The following is a 20642-nucleotide window of genomic DNA, read 5'->3' as shown; positions in this document are numbered from 1 at the left end:
TTTTGGGTGTGATTGTCTTTGTGTGCCAGGAGCTATTGTGTCTTTATGTCTTAACATGGTGTAACAATGATAATCATAAGACTAATCTCTATTGTGTACTCGCTATGTGATAAGAATGTGCTAAGATTTTCAATGCATTACTTCTTAACCTCAGAGCAACCCTGTGAGGTCATTCTTATTATCCCTATTTCAGAGATGAGAGAACTGATACTGAGAAGGTGAGCAAGGAGGACTCAATCCCAGGTCATCCAGGCTCCTATTTCTACCATCTCATGCCGCTTGGAATTTTCCTCCTTTTTAAAGCAACCTTATTTATAGTTCTCCCCCCTGCCTTTTTTTTTTTTAACAAGTTTCCCCAAATTCTGAGCAAACTTATCTGTGGAAATCATTGCAAGAGCAACTGAAAGACTAGATCATAATGGATGAGGGAGTAGGGAATGTAAATACAAAGAGTCACAAGGACAGACACCCAAAGACACAGCATTTTCTCTAAACTCAGAAGACCCAAAGATTATAGATTCATGTCAGTGTAGAGGGGAATCTCAGCTGGCATGTTCCAGGACTGACTTCTAGAATTATGTTACAGTTAATGTATTTCATAAATAACTTGAGTAAATAGGTAAAAAGATGGCAGACACTTTTAGAAGTAAAATCAAGAATGAAGTACTATTGGTTGAAATATAAAATAAATTTTACAGAAAAAAAGTAAAAAAAAATCTTTTTGGTTCTAGATTAAACTTCATAACAACATAGAAGATTCACAGTTAAGGAAGTTTTATTGTAACAGTGACATTGATAGGATGGCCAGTAGACAGTGCAATGGTAGGCTATGTTAAGAAAAGCAGATCAACCAGAACAAAGTCTGTGGTGGTCCTCCTTATTTGGCATTTATCAGATGATTTCTATACTATTTGTTCACTTCTTGTGATCACATTTTAATAAGGTGATGGGTAACTCAATATGCATTCTAAGGGAAACTAATGCCATGATCACATGGATAAGTAGTAAAGAGAGTATGGCAGTTCTTAATTACTGTGTAGGTGACTTGGACTAGATGACAGACCTTTCTTGGCCATGAGATAATCTAGCTCTTTTATACTGTAGATGAAGACTAGGAATTCTAGTGTTGGATGACTGCTAAATACAAGAGTAAATACCCTATCTGTAACCCAGGACTTTCATCCTACCTCCTCTTTGCACTGAACCAGATTGCATCAGTTGGTGGGAAATGAGCCCAAGAGAAGGATCTTTCTGAGGAACTTAAGTATGGGAATTTGAGTACACTTTTATTCTAAGAGCTATTTCTCTGTGTTTCAAGATAATGTCTTTACATGATTTGATTTATCAAAAACTCAGAGGCTGTTTGATCAGTGTGGTTTAGTGACTGCAGGAGTATTACATCCAATGTCACTTTGTGGTGTAAAAAGAAGATAGTACTTTGATTTCAACTTCTGTCTCAGTTCACTCCAACATAGCTGATCCAAACTACATATTAGCTTTTTAATGTTAGAGTCCAGAGGATTTTTTTCTTTGATATCTTTAATGGCATTGTGTATAGAGTTCTGATATAGGGGATATCTTTGTCTGCAGACAGTCCCTATTCTTTGTCTTATTGTTACCGTGCAATGAATGGTTTCAGAGGTGTTAGGTGTATGTAGTTATATGTTATAGCTGCTAGGATTTGTTAAGGGGTGAAGAGAACTCCCCCAAGGACAAAAGTTATTGACAAATCATAAATTACAGGATTTCAATCGCAATCATTCAATTGATTGTCCCTCCCTTTCCCTATCCAGTAGGCTGGAAAGACATATGTTGCCATATGGCCTCTGGGGTGCTGATGTGGGTCAGGTTGTCACGATTCAAGGGATCAGCCCTTTGAGCTGTGTGACTGAGGCTGTAGGAGTGAAGGGGAGTTGGAATTTGTGGTTAGATGATTTCCTACAGGAGCTGTAGTCATCTCCTGGGAGTCACTCTTTTGGGGTTAGAATTTTTCCAGGTCAGTATTCTCTCAAGTTCCTTGGCATATTAAAAGCTGATTTTCCTGCCTTGAAATTCAGTGATGAGCAGAAAAGTAACTGAATACCTCTCTATTTGATGCTTGAATTTTTCAGGACACAGGTAGAAGAAATTAACATTGATCTCAAGCAAGATTTTTCAAGTTGCTTTCAGTTCTCCTGTCCTGTCCTGTCCTGTCCTGTCCTGTCCTGTCCTGTCCTGTCCTGTCCCATCTCATCCTATACTCTTCCTTCCTTTCCTTCTCCTCCCCTCTTCTTCTCTCTTCTACTTTTGTCTCTTCTTTCCTTTTTTAGTGACTTCATTTGCAGGGGGTGGGGGTTGTTGGGTGGGGTTTTATGTAACATGATTGTACAGCTAAGGTGAGAAACTCTTATAACGTGATTCGTGAATCATAAGATTTTTAGATCTTTAGGCGACTGTATCAGCAATAAGCGTCATCATCAGTGAGGAACAGACCACTAGGCATTCCAATTATCACAGAAGCAAACAGTGAGGATTAGTGGCAGGGATAAAGCATCAGAATATTGAATAAAAATAACTCAGCCCAGATGAAGGTTTATAAAAATGTCTGAGGCTTTAAAAATGTTATCTGTCCAAACAAGGTCTAGAATAGTTTACTAATCACAGGATAATGTAGAAGATCAAAGAGGTGGGATGGAAATACACTCCCATTCTCCTTTTGTCTCTCCCTTGAAGTTATTCTGGTAGTATAGATAGAAAGCAGGAGAGAGATGAATACATAGACAGATATGTAAGAATATATTTTTGAGTGGGAAGCTTCTGCAGGGTACTAAGGGAAAGTCAGATGGAGATAAGTCACAATATTCAGGGACAATGTACTTATTCAACAATCGCATGGCAATTTGTCCATCACCATGCTTGTCACAGGACTATAAATGAGTAAGGCATGCTCTCTGTCCTCAAAGAGTTCATAATTGAATGAGGACGGCAGACATGTTAGCAGTGTACGATAAAAAAGGTATCTGTAGATGAGTAGAAGAGATGAGAAGGCAACTCACTGTTTAGAGGTCAAGAGGAGCTGGTGTGTGATTTGAGGTTAAGGAAATCCGTTTATGGGAAGCTAAAGAGATGGCTGAGTGGCTAAGAGCACTGACAGCTCTTACAGGGGACCAGGTTCTAGTCTTAGCACTCACATAACACCCACAATCATTGGTAACTTTAGTTCAGGGGATTTGACACTCTTCTGGCTACAGCAAACACCAGACACACATGTATTACAGACATAGAAACAGGCAAAACATCCACATATCTAAAAATAAAATAGAATGGATGAAGTATAATAGAAAAAAGCAGGGGATGTTTAGCCCAAAAGGCCATATAAGAAAGCTCCAAAAGCCAGGTCAAGGCATATGAATGTTATCTAATGTAGATATTTTTTTTATTTATAGTAGGTAGCAATGTTGAGTAGCAATGGAAGATTTTCAAACTAGAATTCTGACAAGATTAGATATTTTCAGTAAAAATGACTTTTAGGCATATAGGTGGGAGATTAAGTTGGTCATAGACTATTTGAATAAAAGAGATAAAAGTCTCAAAGTATGGCATTGGTAGTGGAACTGAAGAAAGAGATGTTTCCTGAAGCAGTTCTTATTGAGGCAGTAGATGTGGAGGATGAAGCAGAGTAAAGAACAAGAAACAATCGGTTAGTTGAAATCCTGCCAAACAGCTGTGTTGGGCAACTTAGTGAGAACAACCCAATAGTGTCTTTCAGAATTCAGAGGTAGAATAAGAGGTTTAGATAAGCAGGTATTTGGGAGTTGATATCAAGGACACCCCATCAATTGCCATAATGACATTAGGGGGTCATCACATCAGTATTTTAATATTGGATATAGGCTTTCAAAGAACAAAGAAGAGTTTCTATTATAAAGACAAGGAATCAGATGATAAGTGTGTTATCATGAGTGCAAGGGATCAAGGAAAAAGTAGTAGCATAGGAGACCTAATGCTTGCTCCTGAATTTCAGGTAACTTCTGTCTTTAACCTCCTCCTATGGTCACTAATTTTTCTGAGTGATAGGTGCCTCAAGAAACTTCTAGTACTGAAGACAGTGTATCTACTCAGCACTTTCTGTCAACATAGACTTTATTTTCCCTTTGTTCATCTTTTGGTTACTCATACATCACATTTCACCACCTACATGTTATAGAATAGGCAGATGTTGGATTGATAATCTCCATGATTATTGGTGTAGCCAGCTTCAGCCTTTGGTTACACCACACCCCTCTCACCCAAATGTAGTCAGAGCAGGGACGAGAATAGTGTGCATGGCTTAGCTGTTGTCCAGAAGGGTTGCATAGTTTAATAGTCTGGAAACTTGATGAGTTCAGGCGGTGAACATCAGAATAACTCTGGAGTTATTCAGGTATATTATATGCAATTCTGATTACAGCAAAAGCTAAAAAACATCAGAACTCTAAATTACCAGGTCTATAGAAAAGTCACTTGAGACCAAAGGATACAGACTAGGAAGATTGACTTTGTGGCTTGGCTAATAGTGATTTGTTTTTGTTGACCTCATAGATTATGACATCAATGGTGATATTGTTGATGTGTAGGTGGACATGTCACACCAACATTTCTGCTCTTGTTTGCAGCATCCCTATTTAAGTGTGACTTTTCCAGTTTCTTAGAATGTTTGTTTCAAGGGATTTGTTTTATTTTAGGATATCTAGATAACTTGGGACAATTTCTAACATAGCTGGGTCAAATACATTTTGGCACCATCTAATAGGGTGAATGGAAAATCATTGTGCCCATTTAGAACTCTCAGGCTTTTTACATTCTTTGTCCCCCCACTCCCCACCAAGATGACTTTTCTGCACTTCTGTGGCAGGCAGTACTTGAGAGGCGGAGATCTGTTAGGATTGGGGCGATGGTCTTTTCAACATTTGTTTAATTGAACTCATATTTCCTATAATGCAACCCCCCCCTTAAAACCACATTTCACCATTTCTCTAACCAGGTTATCTGTCTAATTATCCTAGTAAAGTATAATCTGACAATGTTATATGATATTTATATTTAAACCAATTCAAAGAAAACTACACCAGGTGTGGTGGTCTACACCTTTAATCTCAACACTCAGGAAGTAGAGGCAGTCTAGGTGGATCTCTGTGAGTTCAAGGCCTGGTCTACAAAGGGAGCTCCAGAGAAGTTGGGACTACATATCAAACAGGTAGACAGACAGACAGACAGACAGACAAAAGAAGATTACATTTCCTTTCACAGTATGAATTTAATAGACTTCAAGTTATGAAGTTTTTAATTATAAGGTCTCTTTGGGTGTGGTACATGAGAACTACTTCTATGAAATGAACTGCATTGTTATGCACCACTATGTTTCCAATATTGGTCTCCCAGTTAGTGCTAATGTTACAAAAATCCACTGTGGACATGACAGCACTCTCACAAACCTCCTAGCCTGGTATTTGAGTGTTGGCTCCTCCAGTTATAAGCTGTGTGACTGAGTGAATGTCTTAACCTCTCCTCCTTTGTTTCCTCATATTCAAAGTGAGGACACTGCTTTGCATGGCTCTTGAGGGTATTAAAGGAATTACAAGCCAGTGTTGTGGCTCTTGGCCTGACATTGTAACAGTGAATGGCAATGGTCAGTACTGCATAACTATGAAGTCTTACTGAATTGGTAAACAACATGAGACACTTATTTTGACTGATGTTTTTGCACATTTGCATATGTTTATCAAGAGACATATGTGAGCCACTGAAACGGCTTCTAGAAACCAAACTCAGGTTCTCTGCAAGAGCAGCAGTTGCTCTTAAGCAATGAACCATCTCTCCGGTACCACAAGCTAGCTTTTAAAGTTTGGTAGAACTTCTTAACAATCCCGAGGTGGAGTTTTTGGTTTAGAAATAGAAGAGTACCTCTTTGATTATCAGGTAAATGCTTAGATACTTGTTGACTTGTTGAATTTATCTGTGTCTTCTTGTGCCCGTTTTGTAGGAACTTTTGTAACTTATGTGTCACATTTTCTCCCACAGTTTATTTCACCATTCCCAGTTTCTGCTATGCTATTTTTCCTTTTCTTCACAGACTTTCTTATTAGCATCATCAGTACATCATAGTACAATAAATACTTTATTGTACTGTACCATGCACCCATTATTACTGTAAAATGGTGTTTGAAGACATGGAGTGTTTGAAAAAAAATCTGTATCCCCCGTATCTACAAAACTGGACATGTAGGACCCAATAAGCTTTATTTAATTGAAAACAAGCAAGCAAGCAAGCAAGCAAGCAAACAAACAAACAAACAAAATCCCCCATATGATTTGTATTTCTATGTGTCTATCACAGAAGAAACAGTATTCACAGTAGTTTTTCCCTTCAAGAAATTTGCATTTTTGTTAGGCAACACAAAGATACAAAAGATAAAATTAGTCACAGGTGTAAGCAACTTTGTAAAGTTGGCATTTTCAATGGTGATTGGATGCTCTGTAATGGAGATATTTCAGTTCCCTATTTGTATTTTAACCATTTTAAGAACAGAGTTCTTTTCCATTCCTCACACCTAAACATCCATGCTAATCCAGTTACTTGGAAACTGTCTTAGTTAGGGTTTTACTGCTATGAACAGACACTGTGACCAAGCCAAGTCTTATAAAAGACAACATTTAATTAGGCTGGCTTACAGATTCAGAAGTTCAGTCTATTATCGTTAAAGTGGGAGCAGGGCAGTGTCCAGGCAGGCATGGTGCAGGCAGAGCTGAGAGTTCTACATCTTCATCTGAAGGCTGCTAGCAGAATACTGGCCTCCTAGCAGGGAGGATGAGGGTCTTAAAGCCACACCCACAGTGATATACCTACTCCAAGAAGGCCATACCCACTCCAAAAGGGCCACAACTTCTACTAGTGCCACTCCCTGGGCTGAGCATATACATACCGTCACAGACACTGATGCATTCTTACTGCTGTTGAGAGTAATCTAATCAGACAGAGTCATGGAAGTGCAAAATATACAACATATTACTATAACCAGGTAGTCTCTGAGGTGCCAACTCCCCCAAGTAATGATATAGAGACCTTTTATTTTTTATTAGTTATTTTATTTATTTACATCCCAAACCACGCCCCCCCCAATCCCCTGAAGAGTCCCTCCCTCCTTCCTCCCTCTTCTCACCCTGAGAGGGTGGTTCCCTCCTACCCCGAGAATCTCCTGCACCCTGGGAAATCAAGTCTCTACAGCATTAGGCAATCCTCTCCCACTGAGGCCAGACAAGGCGGTCCTCTGCTATATATGTGCCAGGGACCTCAGACCAGAGCATGCATGCTCCCTGGTTGGTGGCTTAGTCCCAGAGGAACTCCCAGGGGTCTGAATTAGTTGACACTGTTGGTCTTCTGATGGGGTTGCTGTCTCCCTCAGTTCCTTCAATCCTTCCCCGTAACTCTTCCGGGATCCCCAGCTTCCATCCAATGCTTGGCTTTGAGTATCTGCATCTGTCTCAGTCGGCTGCTGGGTAGAGCCTCTCGGAGGACAGCCATGCCAGGCTCCTGTCTACAAGGACAACATAGCATCAGTAATAGTGTCAGGGACTGGTGCCTGACCATGAGATGGATCCTAAGTAGGGCCTGTCACTGGTCAGCCATTCATGGAGACCTTTTATTAAGTATGAAAGCTTGGCCTTAGTTTCTAACAAGTTTGTATACTTAAATTGTTCCATTTCTACTAATCTATATTCTGCCATATGGCTTATTACATTCTGAGTATTGGCACTTCTTTCTTCCTCCATATCTGGCTGGTGAATCTCTCATCTCTGCATCTCATGGCAAATCTGCCTTATACTTTTCCCCAGAGTTCCTAACTCTGCCTGAGAGTCCTGCCTATCCCTTCCTGTTTTGTTACAGGCCTTTAACCTCTTTATTAAACCAATCCGGGGGTGATGGAAAAAAGGTTTACAAAACACTGAAACAGGTGAAGCTTCATAAAAATAAAAATTCTAAAGTCCAGTCTGTAACAAGATCTTTGCTGGTACAGAAATCAGCATCTGACAATCTATACACAATGCTTAAAAACATCACCCCAAGATTCCCCCTTACAGTCAAATGAAAGGCTCTTTCTCTAACATCAACACATTGTATGCAATAAGAACAATTATGAGAACTATCAGGTAAGAATTACATGCATAATGTCCAATCCATTTGTATTTGGCAACCTTGGAGAAAGTACTTTCCTCTCTATCCTATTTTGATGAGTTCAAAGTTCTGTACCTAACTCTCTGTCATAACTTGCATTTATCAACCTAAAAACATCTTTTTACACCTTATATCTTTTTCCTAAGTCCTTTGCAACCTAAGCTAAATGTGAGAATACAACTGTCTAGTCTTCAACCACATTAGAAAACTGAGAAGGATAAATATTACCCAAGTAAATAAGAAGTTCAGAGAAGGCAGTTTCCAAAACTAAAGAAATGACAGAGACTGCTGGCTGCCTCGATTGTCATCCAAGATTCTTCTGCAATGTGGGAGCATTTGTCTTTGGCTTACAAGCTCAGAATATCTGACAGATTTTTTGTGAAGCAGGGATTATGAAGGACGGGCCTACATTGTCTTGGCAGAGTTCAACATTGACTTTCTTCATGTCCCACTTGTCCACAGTTTGGACACCATGCCTTAGCAATTGAAGCAAGGGCAGGTTTTTGTCCAGTGGAGAATTTTGCCACATTTGAAGCAACTCCATATGGAGTTTCTTCAATGTTCATCACCTTTGAAGTAGTATTGGGTGCTTCCAGGTGCAGACATAACTCACTGTCATGAAAAGCCTTATGTTATGAAACCATCTTAAATGCCATATTCTGTAGGTCTCTGAAGGGTTTTAACACCATCTGCCTCTCTAAAGTATTTCTGAATAGTCAAATGTGGCTTATATCTAGTTATTTATCATCTGGTTAACTTTGAAAGGAGGCGAAATGAAGCTTATTTTTGTAAATAACTAAAGTAGTACATAACATGACTAAAAGTTTGATTGACCAACTAATTCACATTTTTTAAGCTATCCTAAACAATTTCCAATAGCAGATTTCAAGTACTAGAACTTTACATTTTTAAGTGAGTTTCATAGGTACAATATATTGTACTTATGTACATATATAGTATGTTGTAACAAAAATAACCTTAAATTTCTATCAATATACAAAAATCCATACCAATGTAAAGTACTTAGCTTTTTGTTGCTTTCTAATCTTAAAGCAGATTCAACAATCTAACCTTTTATCCTATTATTCTTATACCCTTGCTCTTTTTTTGTCCCGTTTCTCTTTTTTTCGAACACTAGATAAGAGAGAAAGCAGGAAAGATGGGAGGAAGAAAAAGAAACAATCCCTGAATCTAACCTCCTTACTTTGTTGCTTCCCTGACCAAGACCATTAACAACTTGTGACTGACCCCTCCCAAAAATGATGACAGACATCCATCACCCACTGAGTGACCAAAACCCACCCATTCTCTCAGAAGTGAGAGGGCTGTTCTCTTAAAGATTGCTTTCTGCTGTCTGGGGGTGATGAAATTTTTGGTGGTGGGTGGGCAAGGGCTAAGAATATTAGGATGTTGGTCAGATCCTAGGAGAGCTAATTGTACCATTTGTTGTCCAGTGTCAGTGGGATGGAAAAGTAGGGGGATTAATTGAAGTCCTGGCTGAAGCAGTTTGTGACCATCTTTGCTTGTCATTTTGAAGTTTTTCTAGATGTGTACTTTTGAGGAAACAGCTATTGAGTCAGTCTGGTCCTTTTGCTCTGAAAACACACACACTTTTAAAGGTAATATACATTTTTGCATTAACACGTATAGAATGTGCAGTGTGCACAAATCAGATACAGATGATTCTCTGCTCTTTGAGCAGGTGAAAGGCATCAAACTTTATGAGTCTTTTTGGACTGCATAACCAAACTGTAATGTAAATCTACATCCATGCCATATAAAGGAATGGCATGTAGTAATACATACTGGGGGCTCTGTAGCTAATAAAGATTTATTGGCTAAGTAGCAATGTCTCAGAAAGTCACAGCCATTTCCATGTAGAGGATTCAGCATTCATGTCACCTGTTTTGTTATTCTTCTTGACTTCTTTCTTCATGTCTGAAGCCAAGACTGTCACACTTCCCCTGGTCAAATCTAATCTTTATTATTTTTGAAAGAAACCACAGCTTTTCATTTCCTGCTGAAACAAAGACAAATATATTTCCTGACTTCCACTCTGAAGTTAACAGAGAAATTCAATGGAAAATCAGGCTATAAAGAGGCTGTTGTCTAAATTATTTTATTCCTCCAGGGTGGTTTTTTTTTTCTGATTTTTTTCAAATAACAAACTTGGGAAATCCATGGGCTGCATGACTTATTATTATTTATCTGAATGCACATGAGTGTACATGTACACACAAGTGTATGCATGGTGGGATACATGTTGAGGTCAGAAGACAACTTTGGGTGTTGGTACTCAGGCATATTTCACTTGTGTTTAAAACAGGGCCTCTCATTGGCGTGGAACTTCATCAAGTAGACCAGGCTAGCTAGCCTGCCAGCTTCCAAGGATCTACCTCTCTCTGCTTCCCATGTTTCCATTGCTGGGACTGGCAGTTGTATGCCCCTGGGGGGACGACTTTTAACGTGGGTTTTAAGGATGCAAACTCAGGTCTTGGTGCTTGTAATGAGTTCCAGCCTGAAGCTGATTCTAAAAAAATTACAGTGGGAACTTTTTTTTTTAACAGAAAAGGTGACTTTAAAATTTTGACTGCTCAGTGTCTTACAATATAAAACCATCATCACCCTAAGTCCTTGGCATGAGCAAATGCCCCAGTTTTTACAATAATTCTGTGTTGTAGGTAGCATTAAATAGCCTCATTTTACAGATAATAAAAACTGAAACATATGTTGAGGTGGTTAAACAACTAGCCTAGCATGTACTATCTAGAACATGAATAAATAAATGAATGACTCAGTATGATTTTGCCTTTCCTTTAGACAGTATATTTTTATTGGATATTTTATTAACATTTCAGATGTTATCCCCTTCTATTTTCCCTGACTCAGAAACCTCCTATTCCATCCTCCCTCTTCCTGCTTCTATGAGGATGTGCCCCCACCCACAAACTCCCACCTCCCCACCATTGAATTCCCCCACACTAGGGCATCCAGTCTTCACAGGACCAAGGACCTCCTCTCTCACCTATGCCCATCAAGGCCTTCCTCCCCTACATAGACAGCCTGAGCCATGGGTGCGTTTCTTTGTGCTCCCAGACTGGTAGTTTAGACCCTGGGATCTCTGGTTAGTTGGTATTGTTGCTCTCCCCATGGGGCCCCAAACCCTTTCAGCTCCTTCAGTCTTCTCTCTCACTCCTCCATTGGGAATCCCATGATCAGTTCAATGGTTAGCTGTGAGCATCTGCCTCTGTATATGTCAGGCTCTGGCAGACCTCTAAGGAGACAGCTGTATCAGGCTCCTGTCAGCATGCACTTGCTGGCATCCACATCAGCATCTGCCTTTGGTGACTGCACATGGGATGGATACCTAGGTGGAGCAGTTCTGGATGACCCTTCCTTCAGTTTCTGTCCCACACTTTGTCTCTATGAGTATTTTGTTACCCCTTCTAAGAAGGACTGAAGCACCCACACTTTGGCCTTCCTTCTTCATGAGCTTCATGTGGTCTGTGAGTTGTGTCCTGGATATTGTGAGCTTTTGGGCTAATATCCACTTATCAGTGAGTGTATACCATGTGTGTTCTTTTGTAATTGGGTTACCTCACTCAGGTGATATTTTCTAGTTCCATCCATTTGCCTAAGGATTTCATGAAGTCATTGTTTTTAATAGCTGAGTAATATTCCATTGTATAGATGCACCACATTTTCTTCTCTATTCCTCTGTTGAAGGACATCTGGGTTCTTTCCAGCTTCTGACTATTATAAATAAGGCTGCTATGAACATAGTGGAGCATGTGTCCTTGTTTTATGTTGGAGCATCTTCTGGGTATATGCCCAGGAGTGGTGTAGCTGGGTCCTCAGGTAATGCTATGTCTAATTTTCTGAGGAACCACCAGGCTGATTTCCAGAGTGGCTGTACCAGCTTGCAATCCCACCCACAGTGAAGGAATGTTCCTCTTTCTCCACATCCTTGCCAGCATCTGCTATCACCTGAGATTTCGATCTTAGCCATTCTGACAGGTGTGAGGTGGTATCTCAGTGTTGTTTTGATTTGCATTTCCCTGATGACTAAGGATGTTGAGCATTTCCTTAAGTGCTTCTCAGCCATTTGAGTTTCCTCAATTCAGAATTCTTTGTTTAGTTCTGTACCCCATTTTTAATAGGGTTATTTGGTTGTCTGGAGTCTAATTTCTTGAGTCTTTGTATATATTGGATATTAGCCCTCTATTGGATGTAGGATTGGTAAAGAACTTTTCCCAGTCTGTTGGTTGCTGTTTTGTCCTATTGACAGTGTCCTTTGCTTACAGAAGCTTTGCAACTTTATGAGGTCCCATTCGTCTGTCAATTCATGATCTTAGAGCATAAGCCATTGGTGTTCTGTTCAGGAACTTTTCCCCTGTGCCCAAATATTCTAGGTTCATCCTCATCTTCTCTTCTATTAGTTTCAGTGTATCTGGTTTTAAGTGAAGGTCCTTTATCCACTTGGACTTGAGCTTTGTACAAGGAGATAAGAATGGATCAATTTACATTCTTCTACCTGCTGACCTATAAAATTTCAAGTGGAGATGGATCCAGGTGAGTATCACACAGTGTGGAGGCATTTTTGTCATGGAACATTGTACCTAAAGCTTGCTACAATGCTAAATCAGAAAATAAAGTATAAATACTGAAAAGAAAGGTAATTCTATGAGCTGTTGAAGATGAAGTGAGTGCAAGTAGATTAGTTAATACACAAGGAAAGTAAGAAAATGCAGTAACAATATGTTCATGATCAACACAAATGAGCTCATAGTTTCCTGTAGAAAAGCAATCACTGATTTAAACCAGAAAATTTCTTTTCCATTACTGTTATAATGTAAGGTGCTCTAAATAGACCTGATAGTATAGTAAAATACTTCTATAAGATGAACATCTTCTCTTTTACATAGGCCAAATTTATAGAAGGCCATAAATCTAAGTAGGCTGAGAAGTTCTGCATGTTAAGACAGCTGATTTTCATACAGTCTAATGGAGCTCATTTAGAAAATCTCTTAGAAGTTTCCTCATAATTAAAAACGAAATGGTCATATGATTTAGCAGTCACACTGCTTGGAACGCATCTGAAAGTACTGAAGGAGCTGTCTACATCCATTTCAGTGTGGCTGAGGGCAGCCAAAATACAGAAGTAGCAAGTGTCATGCTAAAACTGAAGAACATATGGGATATGTATACAATATATACCACCAAATCGTTCAAAAAGGCAATTCTGTGATTTGAAACAGCGTTGCAGGAACTGGAGGGCATTATGAAAAAAGTACTGAAATAGATATAGAAAGCCCAACATAGCCGGGCAGTGGTGGTGCACGCATGCCTTTAATCCCAGCACTTGGGAGGCAGAGGCAGGCAAATTTCTGAGTTTGAGGCCAGCCTGGTCTACAGAGTGAGTTCCAGGACAGCCAGGGCTACACAGAGAAACCCTGTCTCAAAAACCAACCAACCAACCAACCAACCAAGAATGAAATATATTTTATTTTATTCAAGTATGGGTTTCACTGTGCCATTTTTATATATGAACATGATGTACTTTCACCATATTTATACCCTATTACCTTTTTATCCCTTTCCCATTGTAATGTCCTCTGCCCCCATGTGAGAAAAACAGATGTTAGGATCTTTTGCAATTTTGCATAACTCACTAGACATGACGGTTTCAAGTTCCACTTTTACTGAAATTGATATCATTTTATTGTTCCAATACAATATTTCTTCATTCATACATTCATTGGTGCAAATTCTTGTGAATAGTGTCTCAATAAACATGCATGTACAATAGTCTTCGTTGCATGCTGACTGATTCTAGGAGTAGTATAGTCAGGTGACATGTTAGGTCTGTTATTAGTTGCTGAGGAATTCTACTGAGGAATTTCAATTTTAGTGACTGGGCTAATTTATATTCCCACCAAAGATTCACAAAACAACAGCATAGTATTAGCAGAAAATTAAATTTGTAGACTAATGGACGAAACGGTCTAGAAATAAACCCATGCAGCCAAAGACATCTGTTTTTCAAATACGGTACCCAAAACATGGTGAAAAGTATATGCCTTTTTTACTAAAATTAAAGGGTAAAAGTGAAATTAAAAGTAAAATACTTTTTTACTAAAAGTATTAGCCTTTTTTACTAAATTGTATCAGGGAAAATGGGTGTCCATATGTTGAAAATTGGAAGGAGATTCCTGACTCTCACTTTGCATACAAAAGCATCAATTTTAAAAGTATCAAGCTCTTAAAGTAAGACTTGAAACCTTGACATAAGTAAAGGAAATCATAACACTTGAAGTTATTTCTAGAGGCAGTGGCTTCTTGAGTAGAAAAGTAGGTCAGAAAGTAATAGCAAGGATTGACATATGGGTTTAGACAAAATGTAAAAGTTTGTGAACATCAAAGAAAACATCATTAGCAGAATGAAGAGACATCCTGCAAAGAAGGAGGGAAAAAAATCTTTGCTGGTTATTCATCTAATAATGAATTAATATCCATGATCTATTAAGAACTAAAAAGTATAATTTTATTTTTAATAGGAATTATTTTAATGCATATATGCCCCAAACCCATGCTTATGAAGAAAAAATACATGAATTTGATTTTTAAAACTTCCGAAGTTCCATTAATAGAGGCATTATTAAAATAAAACTTGACTGGGAGAAAATATTAGCAATATATTTCAACAAGAAAGAAATTGATATTCAAGGTACAGAAATAACTGAACTGAAAATATCAAATAGTAGAAGACCCAAACTTAAAATTAAACATTTCACATAAAATAAACTCATAAGGCCAGTAAGATTGAGGAAAGACTTCAGGAAAACATAAGTGATATAAGAGACAGAGACAGAGGCATATAGATGTATTGTTGATGCCGGAGATTAGTAGAACTTCTGAAAGGTGATGCAACTTGGGCTCTGCTGGGGAAAGGCCACTTTCATAAACCTCTATGGGAGTGTCAATCAATGTTAATTAGAAGGCAGTTTGGCAATATCTATTAGGATTCAAATTGCAAACGCTCTATTGTCAATGATTCCATTTCTAGATACACCCTTGACAAACATATGTGTAAACAAAGAGAGACAAGCACAATATTAATACAGCATTGTTTGTAATTATGAAAGTAAAGCTGAATGCTCACCAAGGGGGTGAGTTACTGTATAAATTTAGCATAGCTCTACCATAGAATTCTGTAAGAAATTGAAATGAATGAATTAATTGTATTCAGCAAAAGCTGTATATTACAAAATGAGTTCTATAGTAAGACACCCTTTAGGTAGAAATGCATACAAACTGTGAAATATTTGTCTTTGTGCTTATAATTGTGTATAAAATTATCTTGTAGGTATCTGGGAAGAACCAAGCTTGGCTTTTCAGTGACTATCCCATGGGAGGTAAGAGACAGACTTAGATTTGAGATAAAATCAGGGAAGGCTGTAGCTTTATCTATAAACATTTTAATTAAAAAGAAGGATGTATTCTTTTATTATTTCAAAACTAAATTAAAAGCAATCTTTATTTGCCTGGTATTTGATAAAAATAATTTATTACATGATGTAATAATGATGTATACAGTAATTTGTATGTATTTGCTTAATACAAGTTAGGAAAATTTATAAATTTATCCACAGCAGGGAACTGGCTCATTTTGCTAGGAGGCATATATGTTTATATAACATGCCTATAATGAAAAATAAGAAAACATATTGATATTATTTTAAAGGTTGGGATTTTATGTTTTCTCCTTAAATCTCAGCTTCCACTGCACCAATTTATATCCCTGGTTCTATTTTCAAAAGACCTCATGGAATGGCAAAGCACTGGGCTATGTAGCAGGTGCCTTTGAGTAAAGTTTACACTTATGATCATGTAAGATTGGGAGCCACTCTCCTGAAACTGAAACTGTAAAACCACTAGATTCTGGGTTCAGATTTGAGGAAGGCTGAAGTGTTCTTTTTTGTGGGGGCATCTGTGAGCATGGTGCTCACCCAATTCTGAAATAACAAGGCACCAGTAAAGAGACGTGTTAGGCTTCACTGCATAATCTTAGTGTCACTTTCAGTTCTGAAGTTTTATTAAAAGCAATTCTTGATGGGCAGTGCTGGGGGGATACAGCCCTCTTCCCCCATTTATGCCCTCTCCAGGTTCCTCAGAATTAAACTAGCTACAGATAGCTGGCAAAAAAATTTACTCAAATCACAATCACTTGCTGTGAAGCAGCATCTTATTCCATACCTGGTATTAAAACAAAAACACATTCCATATAACAAGACCGGGTTTTTAACGAAACCAAAATTCTCACTACATTTCCCTGTTAGTCTAAAAAATGGCTTTTTTCTCTAACATTAATAAGCTATATACAGGAAGAACAATTATGTAAACTATCAAACAAGAATTATACTTACAATGTCTAGTCCATATGTATTTGGGAGCTTTGGAGAAAGTACTCCACTCTCTAACCCATCCTACTGAGTCCAACGTTTTGTACCTAAATTATTTTCTTATCATAACTTTCACTTGCTAACCAAAAACCATCTATTTAGACCCTAAAACATTTCCTTAGATCCTAAAAACTTAAGCTTTTCTGTCTTTAATCTTCAGTAAGGAAAATTGTAACACTATAACTATCTAGCCTTCAAGCCCATGAAAGACCTGAGAAGGATAAAGTTTACTTGAGTAAACAGGAAGTGCAGAGCCAGCAGCTCTTAAAAGTGTAGAAATGACAAGAGACTGCTGGCTGCCTGCACAGCCACCCAAGGTTCCCCTGTATCACTGGGGCATTCATCTTCGGCTGACAGGCCCAGAATATCTTGACAGACTTTTCTGTGAACCAGGAATTTTGAAGAATTGGCCTATATTATCTCTGTGAAGTTGGACAGTTGGACAGCTGCTTCCTGATGACAAAAAAAAAAAAAAAAAAAAAAAAAAAAACCCCACCCCAGACTGCTCCTCTGCTTCAGTTGGTTCAAGATCAACCCCTCCCCACCCTTTCTCCTCAAAATGGGCTGTTTCTTTTTAACCCTGTCACCCTGTATAGTTCCTTCTCCTTCTGGCTCTCCCTTTTGCCCAGAGGCAGTGGGGGCTTGAAACTTTAAGTGTGCAGCACAGGTCAAAGCCACTATCTGTCCTTTCTGGCTGAGTTGCCTTTCCTTTTTCAACCTGTGGGAAGTTCCCACTCTCAATCACCAGGACTGAACCTTTTTGTTCCCCTTTCTCCAGTACTATTCACTTCATAAGAGCTTCTACCTGTAACTTCTCCAGTTTCATTTTTTTTTAAACTTTTTTATTGGATATTTTATTTACATTTTAGATGTAGTCCCTTTTTCCCATTTCCCCTCACTGAGGACCGCCTATCCCATCCCCCCCCCCTCCTGCTTCTATGAGGATATGCCTGCACCCACCCTCCCATTCCCACCTTCCCACCCATGATTTCCCCCACACTGGGGCGTCCAGTCTTCACAGGACCAAGGACCTCTGCTCCCACATATGCCCTACAAGGCCTTCCTCCCCTACATAGACAGCTGGAGCCATGGGTGCATTTCTTTGTGCTCCCAGACTGGTCCTTTTAGACCCTGGGATCTCTGGTTGGTTAGTATTGTTGCTCTCCCCATGGGGCCCCAAACCCTTTCAGCTCCTTCAGTCTTCTCTCTCACTCCTCCATTGGGAACCCCATGATCAGTTTAATGGTTAGCTGTGAGCATCTGCCTCTGTCTATGTCAGGCTCTGGCAGACCTCTAAGGAGACAGCTATATTTAGGCTCCTGTCAGCATGCACTTGCTGGCATCCACATCAGCATCTGACTTTGGTGACTGCACATGGGATGGATACACAGGTGGAGCAGTTATGGACGGCCCTTCCTTCAGTTTCTGTCTCACACTTTCTCTCCATATTTGCTCCCATGAGTATTTTGTTACCCCATTCTAAGAAGGGCTAAACCACCCACACTTTGGCCTTCCTTCTTCATGAGCTTCATGTGGTCTGTGAGTTGTATCTTGGGTATTGTGAGCTTTTGGGCTAATATCCATTTATCAATGAGTGCATACCATGTGTGTTCTTTTGTAATTGAGTTACTTCACTCAGGATGATATTTTCTCGTTCCAATCCATTTGCTTATGAATTTCTCAAATTTGTTGTTTTTAATAGCTGAGTAATATTCCATTGTATAAATGCACCACATTTTCTTCTCCATTCCTCTGTTGAAGGACATCTGGGTTCTTTCCAGCTTCTGACTATTATAAATAAGGCTGCTATGAACATAGTGGAGCATGTGTCCTTGTTTTATGTTGGAGCATCTTCTGGGTATATGCCCAGGAGTGGTGTAGCTGGGTCCTCAGGTAATGCTATGTCTAATTTTCTGAGGAACCACCAGGCTGATTTCCAGAGTGGCTGTACCAGCTTGCAATCCCACCCACAGTGAAGGAATGTTTCTCTTTCTCCACATCCTTGCCAGCATCTGCTATCACCTGAGTTTTTTATTTTAGTCATTATGACTGGTGTGAGGTGGAATCTCAGAATGGTTTTGATTTGCATTTCCCTGATGACTAAGGATGTTGAACACTTCTTTAAGTGCTTCTCAGCCATTTGAGTTTCCTCAGTTGAGAATTTTTTGTTTAGCTCTGTACCCCATTTTTAATAGGGTTATTTGGTTGTCTGGAGACTATTTCTTGAGTTCTTTGTATATATTGGATATTAGCCCTCTATTGGATGTAGGATTGGTAAAGAACTTTTCCCAGTCTGTTGGTTGCTGTTTTGTCCTATTGACAGTGTCCTTTGCTTTACAGAAGCTTTGCAACTTTATGAGGTCCCATTTGTCTGTCAATTCATGATCTTAGAGCATAAGCCATTGGTGTTCTGTTCAGGAACTTTTCCCCTGTGCCTAGGTATTCGAGGGTCTTCCCCACCTTGTCTTCTATTAGTTTCAATGTATCTGGTTTTATGTGAAGGTCCTTTATCCACTTGAACTTGAGCTTTGTACAAGGAGATAAGAATGGATCAATTTGCATTCTTATACATGTTGACCTCCAGTTGAACCAGCACCATTTGTTGAAAATGCTGTCTGTTGTAGACACTGATGTGGATGGCAGGAAGTGCATGTTGACAAGAGCCTGATATAGCTGTCTACTTAGAGGTCTGCCAAAGGCTGAGACATTCAGAGGCCGATGCTCACAGCTAACTACTGATCTGATCAAGGGTTTCCCAATGGAGAAGTCAGTGAGAAGACTGAAGGAGCTGAAAGGGTTTGGCCCCATGAAGAAAGCAACAATACCTACCAACCAGAGGTCCCCAGGGTCTAAACCACCAGCCTGGGAGCATATAGGGAGGAACCCATGACTCCATCTGTACATGTAGGGGAGGATGGCCTTGTTGGGCATAGGTGGGAGAGGAGATTCTTGGTCCCATGAAGGATGAACACCTAGTGGGGGGAATTCAAGGGTGGGGAGGTGGGAGTCGGGGGGTGGGTGGGTGGGGGTACATCCTCATAGAAGCATGAGGAGGGGGGATGGGATAGGAGGTTCCTGGGTGGTGGGGGGAAGGGGAATTAGGGAATAAAATCTGTAATGTAAATATAATATCCAAAAAAAATAAATTTAAAAAATGCTGGTTTTTTTCCATTGGATAGATGGTGTTAGCTCCTTTGTTAAAGATCAAGTGACCATAGGTATGTAGGTTCACTTCTGGGTCTTCAATCCTATTCTATTGATCTTCCTGCCTGTCTCTGTGCCAAAACCATGCAGGGTTTTTTGTTTTGTTTTGTTTTTTTGTTTTGTTTTTAAAATCACTATTGCTCTATAGTACAGCTTGAGGTCAGGGATTGTGATTCTCCCAGAAGTTCTTTTATTGTTGAGAATATTTCTCTATATCCTGGGTTTTTGTTATTCTAAATGAATTTGCAAATTGCTCTTCCTATCTTTATGAAGAATTGAGTTGGGATTTTGATGCGGATTGCACTCATACCTAAACCACACAAGGACAGAACAAAGAAAGAAAATTTCAGATCAATCTTCCTTATGAATATTGATGCAAAAATACTCAATAAAATTCTTGCAAAGCGAATCCAAAAACACATCAAAACAATCATCTATCATGATCAAGTAGGCTTTATCCCAGAAATGCAGGGATGGTTCAATATTTGGAAATCCATCAATGTAATCCACTACATAAACAAACTCAAAGAAAATAACCACATGATCATCTCACTAAATGCTGAGAAAGCATTTGACAAAATTCAGCATCCCTTCATGGTAAAAGTCTTGGAAAGACCAGGAATTCAAGGCCCCTACCTAAACATAGCAAAAGCAATATACAACAAACCAGTAGCCAACATTAAACTAAATGGAGAGAAACTTGAAGCAATCCCACTAAAATCAGGGACTAGACAAGGCTGCCCACTCTCACCCTACCTATTCAATGTAGTACTGGAAGTCCTAGC

The sequence above is a fragment of the Arvicanthis niloticus genome, chromosome 4 (genome assembly GCF_011762505.2).
Source record: "Arvicanthis niloticus isolate mArvNil1 chromosome 4, mArvNil1.pat.X, whole genome shotgun sequence".
Classification (NCBI taxonomy): Eukaryota; Metazoa; Chordata; class Mammalia; order Rodentia; family Muridae; genus Arvicanthis; species Arvicanthis niloticus.
This window is presented reverse-complemented; position numbering follows the sequence as displayed.